At 43.1% G+C, this 9,980-nt stretch overlaps 1 protein-coding gene across 4 annotated transcripts in view; it reads right to left on the bottom strand.

Moving 5' to 3' along the window:
• Positions 1–9,737, bottom strand: part of CUNH1orf21 (chromosome unknown C1orf21 homolog) — a 221,005-nt gene extending 211,268 nt beyond the window's left edge. The window contains exon 1 of one of the 4 annotated variants that reach the window (XM_019530983.1): positions 9,573–9,737. The gene's annotated coding sequence lies outside the window, so the exon portion shown is untranslated. The remainder of the gene's footprint in view (positions 1–9,572) is intronic. The other 3 variants (XM_019530981.1, XM_019530985.1, XM_019530984.1) reach the window with 3 other exon arrangements.
• Between the last annotated feature and the right edge of the window lie 243 nt (positions 9,738–9,980).

Here is a 9,980-nt window from a genome sequence, read left to right as displayed (position 1 = left end):
CTGCGGGACCCCACTGCCCACACCCTTCCAGGTCGAAACCAACCCATCCACCACGACTCTCTGGGTGTGACCCTCCAGCCAATTCTCCACCCACCGGACTGTGCAGTCATCCAAGTCACAGCCCCTTAACTTGTTCACCAGAGCAGGGAACTCCATGTGAGCTCTTTGTATGCTTGGCTAGGATAACAACAGGTCAGCGAAGAGGGCATGAAACCTTATTTTGGTGAGTTTATTCCTCTTTATGATACACTGCCCACCTCCCTCCACCTTTCAAATCAGTGGGACTGCTCACATGAACAAAATTTATCGTGTGTGTGCGTAGGATCAGGTCTTTGATATTTCTCATTCATGATCTATAACTTACCCTCATATATATATATTTTTTTTTGGTAGAAGAGTTGACTGTAGAGCTTAAATATCTGTCATTCTCCAGTAGTCATGGGGAGTTCAGGGATTTTCTCATTAGCATCCAAACCAATACTAAATTTTAGTCAGTCACTTGGACTAGCTTCTCTATTTATCTACCTATCAGTTTATAGTTGGGTCAAGGTAATCTGAAATTACTGTAGGCCAAAGGACAAATCCTGCAAACCATGCTCAGAAAAAAAATAACCCTTAACAACGGTTTGATCTGAGGACTCTATTGTGATTTAGACTATATGCCTGCATGAAGCTGTAAGGATCCTCTCTTACAACTTTTTGTGGGAGGCCTGGATTTTGGTCCAAGTAGGTAGGAACTGAGTTAAGAGGGGCAAAGAATGAGCTACACTTGGATCCCACCCGTTTTAACTACTCTAACCAGAGTAGCTGAGCCAGCGCAGGGTGGCTACCTATTTTCTGCTGATACAGGCCAGTAGTAAATTACTACCTCCCAGGAATAAGGAGCATATAGGAAGGGTGAGTCATCATCCCGTCAGGTCCTCTTCCTGGCATGGTACAGAGGTCTCATCCTCTGCTCAGGGCTGCCCTCAAAGTCCAAGCCAAATCCTGAAGTCCTCTTCCAAAGCTAAAACATTTCATTTATGTGGAACAAGAGTCTGTATATGTTCCTGGACTATGCTAAGTGTAACTACCACTTAAATTATTTGATTAACAGAGAAGTCTATTTAACTACAAGAGTTACATAGAGTACACAATGTTTACTGACCTACATAGAAACCAGTAATCTGCGCCTAGTGGAACCAACTCTGTATAGACAACCACTCTTAACAACACACATTGCATGAATGAATCATTGGAAAGCAGTCACCAATACTGCTGTGTGTGCTACCTTTAACTCATGATTTCACTCAGGATAAACAGAAATGGAACACTCTAAACTGCCCTCTGGAAAATTATAAACCTCACCAATTTTTGTTGGGAGGGAGCCCACAGTATTCCCAACCTACTACACTAGAGTTAAGCAAAATTATAGTAGTGGTAATCACATTTATTCTACATAATATGGCAAGAAGTAGACACTGGAAAGTCAACAGCTGCCCTGGACCACTGGCTAATGAGGTAGTCTACTTCTTCATTAAGCTATTCACAGATTAAGATGTGCTCTGTAACCCACTTTCCCAGTCATTTTTGACTGCCTCAGCAACAAATCTCTGGGACAATTTGCCACATGGGCAGGAAGGCTCAATTCCCCTGACCTTACATGCAGTTCTGTTCACAAACTGGTGACCTTTCCATCCCCTTTCTAGTTACAACTTTCCTGTCCACCTCCCCCACCACCCCCCAACACATACTTATGTGCACAGCTTGCGTGCTAAAACAACTTAAGCTCCGTAACACCCAATCACCAGTTGAAGGTTAGCAAGTCCTTAGGAAATCCCATCCTTCAGTCGGCTAAACATAACGGCTTGTTAGGTCACATTCCCTTAGGCCTCTTTGAAAGTCCCACCCTGCATACAAGACTATACGTACCAGAGTTCATTTATCTCCACGAGATTGAGATTTATTCTTCTAACTATATTAGAGATTTTGCTGTTCTTTGACTCAAGGACCATTCCCCTTATGCTAACATTTTGAGCACGCAAAATATTACAGTTACAGAAAGATACATACCAGAGCCAGCTTCTGTCATGGGAAAAAACACTACTCTCTAAACTGACAATCATCATAATCTGCCCATTAGTCTTGGATCAGTCTTTGGTCCTCTGTCACTTTGATGGAGCCTGTCTGTTTTCATTGGATATAACAGATTCACTCCCTGCTGCTGACGTGTTCACCCAGGGCTGTCTCGTGTTCCTTCGCTGGAGCAATCCGTTCCAGAACATGCAGACAAGCTGTTTTATTTTCCAAAGCTTTCCTAGGACATTTCTGCTAGGTGAAACATGAGGATTTGAGACAGTAATCTGCAATCAGGAGAGATGGACATGTGGGAAGAAAAAAGTCTTACTATCATGCTTCTAAGTAAACCACTTTGATTAGGATGGCAAAGGAAGGCAAAAGCTCCCCCTTCCCTTAAACAATCAGTTTCTTTGGTTGATACTTCAGGGAGAAACAAAGCAATTTACTGTAGAGGCAAACAGAGGGGAAGCCCCGAAAAACCATTAGGGTCTCCTTATCTTGAAGACATACATCCTGACACAACCAAGACAGAGCACAAGCAATTTGACCCATTTGGTTTGGGGTTTGAGTACAGCAAAAAAAACAAACAAACAAAAAACCCAATGCTCTTCACCATTTATTTACTGGGAAGTTCAGAGGTTGGGTTTACTAGCATTTGGTAGACACCTTTAATTTATAGGAACCCACAGTCAAAGGTCAGGCAATAAGCTAACTATATACATTACAAGATACAGATAACAAGCACAATTAGATTCTAAGATAAAGTCCAAAGGGAAAAAAAATACAGATAATACAAAAACATTCCCCTAGAACTGAAAAAAAAAGTCTTGAGACTACCACTGAAGAACACCTAATCAACTTTTGTAATAGGGGAAATGGACAGAACTCCAGAGCTTCATCCCAAAGCAGAAAAGGCGGCATCTGAACTTCTTTTTCTCAAGATTATTTACTTTGGGATACTCAGCAGTTTTAGGTTCTTCATTTTGGACTACCGTTAAAAACAAAGACTCACGTAAGACAATGCTATCCCCCTATTGCTCCTAGGAACTCTGTCAAATCTTCACCAAAGCACAACTTACTGAGTCGCATATATCCACATTATACCAGGAAGAGAAAGAATACCACCTGGAAGAAGAGCACCAAGAACCTTCCTGAGCAACCCTCATGATGTTGCTCAACGCAACACCTCAAAATGCAAGAGGAAGGACTCCTTGTCCTTTCTTATTTCACAGGACTCCATGGCAGCAAGGATAGATTTAGGTCAATATATCTACATCAGCAGGCAAGAGAAGACTGAGCCATGGCAAATTTTGCTGCCACATCTTGACTGCACAGCAACGCTATCCATTAGAACGGACAGACAGGATGGGCTAGTGGAAGAGGTGAAAGGCATATTCAATATGGGGACTATAAGAAGGAAGAAGCAGCCTAATTTGGTCCTCCAGGGGATGTCACAGACAGAACTGGCTGCTCAGTGAGCATTAAAAAGTTTGCGTTCACCTTATTTTACTCAGATTAGTTCACTGGCTCACACTTTTCTTAACTACTTCTAAAAGGAGGTGTCCAAAAAGTCACCTCTGATGTCTATTCAAAGTAGTTTAAAGAAATTCTCATTATACAAGAGTGAGCCATGACAAGTCCAAGTCCCCAGTGGTGACACATCAACATTCATGTGCCATCTAAAAGCACTTCAGTCACAGCAAATGCCATTGCTACCGTAAGAAACGCAGAAGTAACACACTGTTCTTTTCTTTAAGCATTTATGCTGAAACATCTCCTTCGTTGTGTCCTAAAATTGCATGAACACAAAAATCTGATTAGTTTTAAGTCTAAAATTCAGACATCCATATGCCAAAATGTGCCTAACGATGTGAAAGTTGCTTTGCTTTTATTATAAGGGCCACTGGAGAGCATGAGGGAGAAACCACCAAGCGCAGACCACTACAAAAGTCCTTAGACCTTAAAAGACCTTAAAAACAACTTTCTTGCTCCTATACTTGGAAAATTCAGCTAAACTACCCCCAGAAGCACATGTTAATGTAGTTCCTTTTATGTTTTAGATGTGTAGTCAGATTTCAAGGAATCAAGTTAGGCGAAGCCATGGTATTTATAAACAGCTTATGGGCTAGAATCTTGGTTATGGATCAGGCTCTTAACATATCCTTTTGGGAGAGTGCCCACCCTACTTGTAGACCTAGGAATACTCCTCCACTAAATACACAATTCATAATTATGAATTCTCTACTCACCGGTCATGGATTATCATTATCACCGGTAGAAGCAAAGATAGGAAACATACAAACTTAAAATGCCTCAATACAGCTACATGCGAGGGTGTATCAGGGCAACTCCATACTCAGCAGCATGCGACACACAGGCAGTTCCAGCTCCCATGGTAGCAATGGCAGTAGCACAAATGCAGTGGTAGCTAATCCAAAGGAGCAACCTGGGGTTTCATACTTTATTTTACTGGGTTCTGTTAGACTTAAAGTATGCCTACATATGCTACTGTATAGTGTTATTACTGAAACTTTCCTAATTTTAAGGAAAGGCAGAAAATATTTGTCCAGTCTCCTTCTACTGTCCCACCCTGAACATCATTTTACAGAACTGCCACACCCTTTTGGAAAAGAGCAAAAATACTGCACAAAATAGCCTTTAAGAAGGGTTTTGTTTTGTTTTTTTGGGGTAAAGGAAGAAGGGTGGAAGAGGAAAGTTTGTTTTAACTCACCATACATAACTGCTGTTTCCACTAGTACAGGGATCTAGTTTAAACTCTGTCACCCAGACAACCACTAAAACCTGCATAACACTCCTGAATCACCAACACAGCAGCCTCTATGGTGGGCATTCTTCCAACCAGAGTCAAGAAGATTTTCCCCCCAGAGGGATGTGGAACATAAAATGAAACTTGGTAAAATTCACATCTTCTTAAAACAGTTTGGACATTAAGTGGAAACGTAAGCAAAACAAGAATTTTAGAGACCACGCCACGCTTCCCCCATGGATTATATGGTTCTTAATGTAAAACCGCTTAATGCAGTTCTTTATTGCCACTCTGTTAAACATACCCCTGCAAGACATCGCACCAGATACCTTACCAAGATTTACTTTGGCAGGAACTTCAAACAAAATTGCTGAAGTCACTCTTTGGCATACAACAATTCTTTTGTACTCTGAACAGTTTTGTATAAAGACCCACTGAAACCTATATACAAAAGAAATTTGTAGCTGCAGATATTTCATTACTTTATTTCTAATTATATATGTGTGTATATATATATCTACAGATATACAGAGGTGTACACACACACACACCTTTTCACTATATAAAAGAGACCATGAGCAATGCCTAAAAGCGCATCCTTGATGATTGATTGGTATACTTGGTTTATTGTATACTGTTATCTGTATTTACAAAGCAAATGTTAGCTTCTTTACATAAATGCTAAGGCTTGACATACTCTGTCTGAGATACTTTTGCATTAGAAACCATTTTACTACTCTGCACAACATTAAGAGGAAATGTATTCCCGCCAATGCCCCCCAGACCTGCCACAATGACAAGTACTTACATTACAATCATATTGTTGTACAAGCCTTGTGTTGCATTTGAAGAGTATGCTTTTCAGAACCAAATCAGAAAAATACTAACCCGTTAATATATCATGGTTGACACAGATGTATACCAACAAAGAAAAACCTCTTACAAGTACCAAGAATTAGCACTGCATTTCACCGTCCCCCTCTCAAGAATCCTACAACAATGAACAATTTTACCTATGCTAGAAAGCACCTGCCCATGTCGAAATCAGTGCACTTGGTATACAACATAATCCCAACATAGATAATGAATCAATACACTATAATACAACCGCAGATGTCGGTAATATCCCATAGTAGTGGCACTCACTTACATAGGACTGCACTTCTCAGACGAGATACTTCAGAAAGAAGACACAACAAGGCAAGAAACAGCAGTACACTTTGCTTGAGTACATCCACCCTTTTTCTTCCCTTTTTAGCTTACTTCCAAATATAACACTGTTCCATTATCTTATGCTAAAGGAAGTTCAGATGCAGGGAACAGTGACAACACAGGCTATATCCTACTTCCATTGAAGTCAAAGGCAAAATGCCAATTAATTTTAAAAGGAGTAGATTGGGCCCTATGTCATGATGAAGATCTACATGAAACTGCTTCTTACTGGTAACAGAAAAGCCACTCCCTTCCCCCAACAAAGAAATTACACCACCTCATATAGTAATAACAGTTCTTGTATTTTTAGATTATAGGTTCTCTGCAGAAAAAAAGATTTTTTTACTTCTAAATTCACATGGAGTAGGGATCCTAACACGACTGCTACTAGGATATGTAATGCTTAAGAGTTCCAGATATAGACCAGGACCCCACTGAGTCCAGCAGTGTACAAGCACATAAACAAAAGATTGTCCTTGCTCCACAGCTCTATGCATAAAGTTTCCATTTTCCATTACGCAGGTCTAGGAGATGGGGGCCATTCACACTTGTCTTTCCTCATTCAGTCGCTATGGTCTTTTATGAAGTCAGCTTTCTTCTGTTCCAAAGCAGCTTGCTTTCACTGTCCAGTACTCCCACAAAGATGTTCGCGTCTTCTTCCACTCTACTCCCAATCTTCTTCCCCAAGCTGACCCGTAAGATGACTTCTTCAAATCTTTCCTTCTACCTACCACTTCTGAAACAACTACAAGAGACTGGCCAACAAATAATGGATAAGCTGAAGGGCTGCCAGGTACAGTTAATGTGTATTAAAAATGCTATGGGTTTTATTTCTTCCCTTCTTAGGCACCAGTCCTGCATTGAGATATGCATGTACCTACTTGGAGCTCCAGTGAAATCAACCATGCTCAGAGCTCTGCAGCTACTGAACAACTTTTATATGACTGGGTTTAGACTGAAAACCCTCTGGACCACACACTAAAAGTGCTAAGCACATGCAAGAGATAACACATTTAAGAACGCTACTAGAACACAAGATCACTAATAAAACAAAACAAGAAAAAAAGTATAGAAGTTTGTTGAAAATAGTTTTAATATGTTACAATGCCACTTCAAATATGTATTTGGAAAATACACAGCACTAAAATGCTGCACACATCTCAATGGTAAATATTCATTAACCTTTGTTAATCTGACTGTACAACAAATATTACCCTTAAACACCTAAGCAACTCTCTGCAGCATAGATTAATAGAAGATGCTTGCTTTTGGCAACACCACATATTTGAAAAAACAGTATGAACCAAATGATATGTCACATGAAAGCAACATTTTAACACTTGGACAATGCTTCATAGTTGGGTACTGTACTAGACACAACATGGTGGGTAGACAATGTGTAATAACCTCACACCCAGCGTAGGCTGAGACACAGGGTAAAACCACTCAGCATTATTGCACAACAAAAACACATCCTGTTGTATCTTGTTGCAACTATAACATACGCTATTAAGTGAACAACAAAGCTTTTCAAAATAAATTATTGGATATAAAAACAAAGCTGTAATTTAGATTTCATGTCACATAAAAGCTTATCTTTCACATCTCTGACGTCATACTTGTAAATTACAGCTTTCACAACACTGATGCAAAACTCCTCCTCCTTTCCCACCCCAAAATAAGCATGCCTTATTTCTGACACTGTTCGTCCATGTATGTGCCTTTTGGAAGTAAATCAACATATTAAATACCTCCTAAGACTATTTTAGATGCTGTTCAAGCAAGGACAGACCAATTATTGTACATCATTCCGAAGTCTTAATTAAAGAAAACAGCAAAACCAAAACCCAAAGCAATATATGACTGAAGACTCTATAAGAAGCTACAATAACAAGGGTAGCAGAGTCTGCAATAACGCTCTTTTGGTATCTCACAAAGTCAGTCATGTTGCCTAATTTGACAAGATGACAAAACAAAGGTAAGAAATCATCTCCAACATCACTCTACCTTGCGCACAGCACTAAAGGCCAAACTTCAACTACCTGTGCATGGGGCAAATCTTAGAGCCATAGTTAGGACATGTCTTACAGCCTTTATAAAATACCTAGGCATACAAAACAAAATATGCACAAATTTTTAATCTAAGCAGAGCACAAGAATAGTTTAATCAGCTTTTCAGTATTCTAAGCAACTGGGAATAGGTATCTGGAGGGAAACCAGATGGCTTGAGTAATCGAATACAACACCTTTCACTTTTAGTCGACTGCCTCGTATGCAAGTCAGCAGAAATCAGTCATCAAGACCACAGTTCTGGATGAACCCAGTTGTTTACCTCAGTCTTGAATCCAATGTCCAGGTGTACACATCACTCATGACTGACATCCATGCAGACAGCCTTGGCCAAAAAGTTCAGGTTCAGATAGGTATTGTGAGCAAACTACCCTTTTACTCCTGCAGGTCATCCCTTTGGGTAGCATTGGGGCTTATTTATAAAGAAGGGAGCTTGGCCAGCACCAACTGTGCTCCAAGCGAACTGGCAACTATCCACTCCTACCAGCCTGCAGTGTACCCATGCAGACAGTTACTGATTATTCTGCTGTCCCAAGGGAACCGCCTATCTAGCAGAACCAGCACTAAGGAGGGGAAAGGGTCTGCTACCTCTTGTCCATGCCACACCTATTCTACAAACAAACAAGAGATGCATCCAGCATCTTTAGCCAGCACAAAATTCTCCACTGCTCCATGTATTAGGAGTCTGACATCACACCAGGGTGAGCACAGTCTGACATCTACAGTTAACTCAGTGATGGTGTCAGCGCTGGCTAGCTAACAGCTGCTGGATGCTGCAATGCATTTTCTCTTTTAAGCCTTAAAAAAAGGGGAGAGGGTTCCCCCTCCCTTAAATTCAGCTTGGGAGCTCCCCAGCCATTGGTTCCCTGCGAGAGTCAGAGCTCTCCAGCCCCAGATTCCTCTTGCGCAACTCTTGGGATTTCGGAAAACGCACAGGATATTAATATCTTACTCCAGTCTAGATTCACGGCTGCTGCCAGGACCTTTATAAGGGCAGGCTACAATTCAAACAGAACTCCGATTTATTTTAATTTTTTTTAAATGACCAGTTTAAAAAAAATAGACCCAAAAGAGCAATTATTTTATTTTATTGGTGGTTGTTTTCAAGCCCGCAATTTAAAGCTGTCCCTGGAGCCTAGGAAGAAGGGCTGCGCTTTGGAAACTGCAGAGGAGGAAGGCAAGGTCTGCTCCCCGTGCCATCGCCCTGCCAGCGAGGTCAGGGGCAACCTTGGGGAGGGGGGGCAGATGCCCCGAAACCAGCAGTCACAAAGCTCAGCAGCCCCCGGGGAGCCCGCCCCTCCTCTCCCCCGAGCCCAACTTGGCTGGGGGGAGGGGGGCAGCTGGAGAAGTGCAAGGGGCCGATCCGAGCCCAGGCCTCCCCGCAGCATCCCTGCCCCTCCGCCTGCATCCCGGCTCCCCGCAGGCCTCCCCGCGTAGAGCAGCGGGGATGCGGGGCTGCACTCACCTCCGCCGCGCTGCTGCTGCTCCTCCTCCTCCTCCCGCCCGGGTCCCCCCCGTCCCAGGGCTGCGGGAGGGCCGGAGCTCGGGCTGCGCGGGGCGGGAGGGGAGGCAGCGGCTGCAGCCCGCGTCCGGTCCGCTCTGCTCCGTTCCTCTCACGGCGGCAGCGGCAGCCCCGGCGCTGGGCGGCCTCTCCGGGGAGCAGGGGGAGTGGCCACGCCGGGGGAGGGGAGGGGAAGGGAGGGGCGGGGCCGCTCCGGCAGGCGGGGAGCGCCTGAGCTGCCCCCTCCCTCTCCCGCCCTTCTGCAGCTCCCTCCTGCTGCCCTCGGCCCCCAACCTGAGGTGGCTCCCTCCAGTGTTTCCCGCAGCAAGGAGGCGGCGTCCGGACGTGGAGCGGGGCTGCCGCGGGGACGGC

Source organism: Crocodylus porosus, unplaced genomic scaffold (assembly GCF_001723895.1).
Source record: "Crocodylus porosus isolate Cpor-Errol unplaced genomic scaffold, CroPor_comp1, whole genome shotgun sequence".
Classification (NCBI taxonomy): domain Eukaryota; kingdom Metazoa; phylum Chordata; order Crocodylia; family Crocodylidae; genus Crocodylus; species Crocodylus porosus.
The sequence above is the reverse complement of the archived record's forward strand: the minus strand, read 5'-3'. Positions and strand labels throughout refer to the sequence as shown.